Genomic DNA, 6,155 nt, shown 5'->3' with positions numbered 1-6,155 from the left:
CCTCAATTACCAGGACTAGAATACAAGCCTGAGATTTAGCCCCCCTCCCATCCCTTCAACAGCCTTCAGTGCTCAATCTTTCTCCAATCTAGGTAAGAGCAAAGGGAGAAAGAAGGGAAGGTGTCGATATGCATGTCCACTTGCTAGAGGTTAGACACCCATCTCCTCCTTATCTTACTCCCCCACAGCAACTGCTTTCTCTTGTTATTTTAGCTCATTGTTTTATTTCTGATTTACTATTCACTATATTTTACTAAAAGAATCTCCCCAAGGGCTCCTATATCTTTTCCCTTTCCAAGATGTTATACCCCTATCCCACTGAATAAAACTGAGAGGAGAAAACAACTTATTCAGAGTGATTGATGAACAGGCACATGTTGTTACATTCCTTAAGACATTTAGTAGCCATATATTGTTTCAGTCTAGGAGTTCTCTTTCAAATTTTCTTCTTGCTAGAATACAAGACTAAGCTTCACCACGATTTGCAGCCATCATGAGACAAGAAATGTGATGAGGTTTTGGTGGTTGTGGAGGGCCAGTATGAATTATGACATCCCTTCAAGGATGATTATAGTCTCCCTACTTCCTGCCAACATATACCTATAAATCACTATTTTTTTAAAGCTTTAATCTATTTAATCATATAAGTAGTCTTGAAAACAAATTAACATGCAGATTTAGCAGGGGTATAGAAGAATCAAGGATGAAATAATGTTTGTAAATCTGCACATAGATGTGCGAATATGTGTCTGGGTGTGAATGTGGTGGTGATGATGGGGTCGTGTTGTGTATATGTTTATTGTCCTTTTTTCACTTAACATGGGGACATTAAGGAAATAGAGAAAAGCAATTTTGACTCCTAGGAAAGAAAGTAACCCTGCAAAATATGAGTGAGGCTAATGCAAATTTGATAGGCCAAAATAGATTTTTACATGTTTAACGATTTTCAAAGACCATATAAAAGGTTGATGTAACGTTTTTGTCATGTGAGCTCCTTCAGAGCCCCTTCATTCAGACAGATAATGTAGGATAAGTCTGTTGACAAAAAAGAGGCTAAATTCCAGATTTCTACCAGGAAAGAATGGAATGGAATGGAAGTATGCTATTGATTTACCAGGTATTTTATTTATTAAGAACAGCTTAAGCAAAAGTAGAAATCTAGTGAGTGGGGTGGGGGTAAGAGGGAGGAGGGCTGACACGTTTTAAGTGCCTTTAGTGTACCTGTGACTGCACTGGCATTTTACATGGGTAATATTCATTATCTTGAAAATACTAGATTGATAAAAAGCATGAAAGATTCCACAAACTATGTACTGGCAATAACAATCTTGATATGACATTATCCATGAAAGCTGTTATGACTCTAACATTTAACATGCAGGGCAGCTTCTGTGTGACTAATTAACAACTCAGGCCATTCTGACATTGAGGGGCAAGTGCCTTCTTTCAGCTCATCGGAATCATCCTAGGTCATATTTGCTCTCTCACACCACACATTAAATCTTTGCAAGACACACACCAGTAATTTCCACCTTTGAAACCTTTACATTAATTTAAGTTTAACATGGCAATAATGCTTCTCTCAAAGTTAGCCAATCTTAAACCTACTTCAATCTTACTCCATTGCTTTCTATTAGTTAAGTGTAATTTCTACTGTCTTTTTTTTATGCGATATTACATATCAAATTAAGAATCTAATCACACTGAGCTTAAAGACTGGCTAGAACAGCAGAATCAGGTTAGGATGTTGTATATAAGGGGGCATTCTCAGAAGCACGAAAAATGGCTATTTTTTAAGACTTAATTTATTCATTTTAAAAAGGAGAGAGAGAAAGAGAGAGAGGGAGAAGGGGGAAGGAGCAGAGAAGCATCAACTCCCATATGTGCCTGGACCAGGCAAGCCCAGGGTTTTGGACTGGTGACCTCAGCATTCCAGGTCGGTGCTTTATCCACTGTGCCAACCACAGGTCAGGCAAAAATGGCTAACTCTTGTGGGCTTACAAACAAACAAACAAACAAAAAACAACAGGGTAGTGCAGGAAATATATTCAGATAGTTTAAATTAAGGAAAACCTTTAATTTGACAAACTAGAATTATTTTCCCAATAGAAAAGTACCACACAGTACAGAATTTCAACTGAGTTGTAGAGATATGTGAAAAATTCTATTTCAACTTGACAAAGTAATGCATAGAAAAAGAACTGTGAAGAGTTATGGGAATCAGGCAAGACTTCCCTATAGTCTCTTAATGGCAATATAGTTCTTCACTTTTTAAATATCTGTTTATACAGAATGTAAAAAAAAAAAGAATGAGATTTGGAGATGCAACTAAGACTAATAATAGCACTAGTAATAACAGCAAAGGATGTGTACACTGGGAAGGTGGGAAAATGTCCAACATTGCAAAATACAAAGTCACAGTGGGGGTTAGAGAGGAGAAATGTAATCACCCTAAAGATGTTAATTTGATGGCTATGCCAGGGAGGTTTTGTTTTCTTATTATATTATATATTATGTTATTTTATTTTTATTATTATTATTTTTTGCTTAGACTTTAGAGAAGAAGATAGGGGGTGGTTGAAAGTTTATCTCTGAATAATGGCATCTTAGTGTCAGGATGGACCTCAGAGGAATTAGTCTTCTAAGGCATGATACTATCATGCAAGCATTTCTTCTCCAAGAGCTCTAATAAATGGCCAGCCTGGGCACTTCCAGAGATTGTCACATGGTTATAGTTATTAAAAAGGTCCTTCACAAACTGAGTTACAATTTTCTTCTCACTTCCCACTATTCATCTTCATTCTGACTTCTGGAGCTACACAGAATAATCACAATCCTTCTTTTCCAGAGGAACAACCCGAACAACCTTGGCAAAAGAAGTTGGGACAAAATAGCAACATGACAGGACTGTTAGTTATAAGAAAGCAATTTCTCAGGCAGATCTAAATTTGAAAGGGAGAAATGGGAAAGATTCTCTGATGGAAGGAGAGGAAGCTGAAGACTGAGCTAATTTCCAAAAGAAGAGACATTACAATGAAACACAGAAACAAACTGGCACACTTGTAAATATAATTTGGGAGGAAGAAGGCTGTTGATAACATAAAGAATGTGGCAAAAAAAATGTATTTATACTCCAGTTGGAGAGACAGGAAAATATGTAATAAGCATAATTAATATTTTGCCTGGAAGCTAAGATCAAGCTACAGGACGTCGTTGCTATTAAATCATGATTTGTATGGTAAGTATTCTAATTTTAAGTTTGGAGTATATAAAGATATTTTGAATTGTATTCAAGCCTCATTCTGTAGGAAAAAACAAATGAGATATTAGGCAGCAGGATTAGCATCTCCAGGAGAAGGATAAATCAGTATAATGGACAGACACTAGAGTCGTCCCCATGATCTCCACCTCACAGTATTTATGCCTTTTGTAGTTCCATATTGTTGAGTGTAGGTAGAACCAGTGACTTTCTTCCAGTCAGTAGAAAACAGCAAAGGTAATGGATAGATATAATCATATTACGTAAGATTGTTATGTCTGCCTTGCTAAAAGACTCTCTTTATCTTGATGGTTTTGAAGAAACAGCTGTCATGAAGAGAACCATGCAAATAGAATGTGAATGTAGCCTCTAGCTGACAGCCAGCCAGGTACTGAGACCCTTCATCCAGCAGCCCATAAGCAACTGAACTCTACCAACAACTACATAAATAAGGAGGTGGATCTTTCTTTAGTTGAGTTTCAAATGAGACCACAGCATAGCTGATACTTCGCTGTTTTGCAGAGTCATGTCTGGATTTCTGGCCCACAGACTCTGTGAGATAAGAAACATGTCAATTTTAGCAGCAAATTTTTTTAATATTGTCATATAACAATGAATAAATAATACAGGCAGCTCAATACTTTTCAGGTGACTGAACCACAGGAGAAGTAAATAATTACACTGAGGAACAAAATTTTTGTTGCATCCACAAAAACACTTGTTCTTACCTAATTCAAGTATGCTGATCTCAAATCTAACATTAGTTTTTCTCAGTAAGGTACAATATTTTTGCAATTCAAGATTTTAAGTTTCCATCTTATTGTAAGATTTTGAACATTTAGTTTAACATAATGAAATAGAATGTCTTCTTGGGCATCATCTTTGTGAAAATATAATAATTTATAGAATGAAGTAAATACACTAATACACTAAAAGATATGATTGCATCAGAATTTGTCTACAATTTCAAAATAGAACATATTAAAACACTTATTTTAATCATAAAATTTGGGCAAAACTTATTTAAATTCTATTCAGGAAAAAATTTGTGTTTGTAGCTTTGCGTTTGTGTACTTGTTGAGGACAATCCCATTTGATGCACCAGCAGTAGTCTGCTCATCACTAACAGCTCCAAGATTTTCGGGAAACTTATCAAGGTGACTGTTCAGGAAGTGAATCTTAATGCTCATGTTACATCCAATGTCGTGGAAAGCCAACAGCATCTTTTGAACCAGAAGTTCATAGTTTTATGCTTTTTTGTTGCCAAGGAAGTTCTTTGTAACTGCCACAAAAGACTGCCATGCTGCTTTCTCCTCCTTATTCATCTTCCAGGTAAATTCTTCGTCATGTATGAGGGTTCAAATTTGAGGTCCATCAAATACACCTGCTTTTATCTTCTCGAAAGACAGGCAGGAAAAGCAAAAATAATATGTTGAAAGCATTCACTTTCTCTATTCAAAGCCTGAACAAACTGCCTCATTAAGCCAAGTTTGATGTGAAGTGGGGGAAAAATAATCCTGTCTCAATTAACTACAGGTTCATTCACAATATTTTGCATCCCTATTTTCAGAGCTTCACGTGTCAGCCACTCCTTCTATGTCCAGTGTTTCTCCTGAGCTCGGCTGTCCCACAAACACAGAAAGCAAGGATACTTCATGAAACCTTTCTGTTGTCCTAGCAGGAAATTTACCATTTTAAGATCCACACAAATTGATCCAGTTATGCTCCTCATACTTCAGTAAGTTGAGGACAATTTTTATGTCATTATAATCTTCTTGCAGATGAGTTGAATAACCAATTGGAACCACTGCATAAACATTACTGTTGTGTAGGAGAACAGATTTCAGACTCCATTTAGAGCTGTCAAGAAATAGCCACCATTCTGTTGGACTGTAAGTGGTAACACCTAGCTGGCTGAGAAGACTACTGATATCATGACAATAAACAAAGTGTTTGTCTTCGGAAAAGAAGTCCAAAAAAATTTGTTCACGCCCCCTGAAATGGTATACTTTAGCTGACTGGCAAAGTACATTCTTTTCTTGAAGCCTGGAGGCTAATAACTCAGCTGCTTTCATTGATAGGCTTAAATCTCTTACTAAGTCATTCAATTCAGGTTGGCTAAACTGCTGAGGGGTTAATGACTGCTTGGCATCAGAAGAAGACCCTTCAGATTCTACAACCATTTTCTCATGCATCTAATCAAAATACACTTGAACACCATGTTCACTTTCTTCATCCTTAGAAGAAATAAAACCATTGAAAACTGGAACTGGGAGTGTCTCAGAATGTGGGATAGGTTGTACTGCTGAAGGAATATTAGGATATGCGATCATATGTCAATTTTTTCTTGCCGATGCCCTTTGTATGGATCAGACAGCAATAACAGTCACTGCTGTGGTCCTTAGGTTCATGCCAAACCATGGGAATACCAAAAGGCATTCCTTTGCGTTTCCTTTTTGTCCAGTCACAAAGCATTTCCTCACGATTATGACATACAATATAAGGAGCCCAATTCTTGTCTTGATCGTGATGGGCAACTTGAAAATAGGCAATATATGCATGTGTCACAAGTGATAAAATATTGCACCTTTGATGTTGGAGTGTGTAAGAGCCACATATATAACAGAAGTTGTCAGGACTATTCTTACATTTAAGCCTACTCAAAGAAGCCATGATTCACTCTTAAAACAAAATAAGAGGGTGTTTTTATTAGATAATAATTTTTTACATTTAAAAACAACTACAATTAAAAGTGATGTTTGTAAAACATTAATTGCCTTGTGGTTATGTTCAATCCAAAAGTCTTCTTTGCCCTTTAACTCCAATTTAAAAACCAAATCATGCCATTAACTGTAACAAAAAGAAATTAAAATTGCAAAAAAACTAAAGCGTGCAA

Source organism: Saccopteryx bilineata, chromosome 8, assembly GCF_036850765.1.
Source record: "Saccopteryx bilineata isolate mSacBil1 chromosome 8, mSacBil1_pri_phased_curated, whole genome shotgun sequence".
NCBI classification, from domain to species: Eukaryota; Metazoa; Chordata; class Mammalia; order Chiroptera; family Emballonuridae; genus Saccopteryx; species Saccopteryx bilineata.
The sequence above is the reverse complement of the archived record's forward strand: the minus strand, read 5'-3'. Positions refer to the sequence as shown.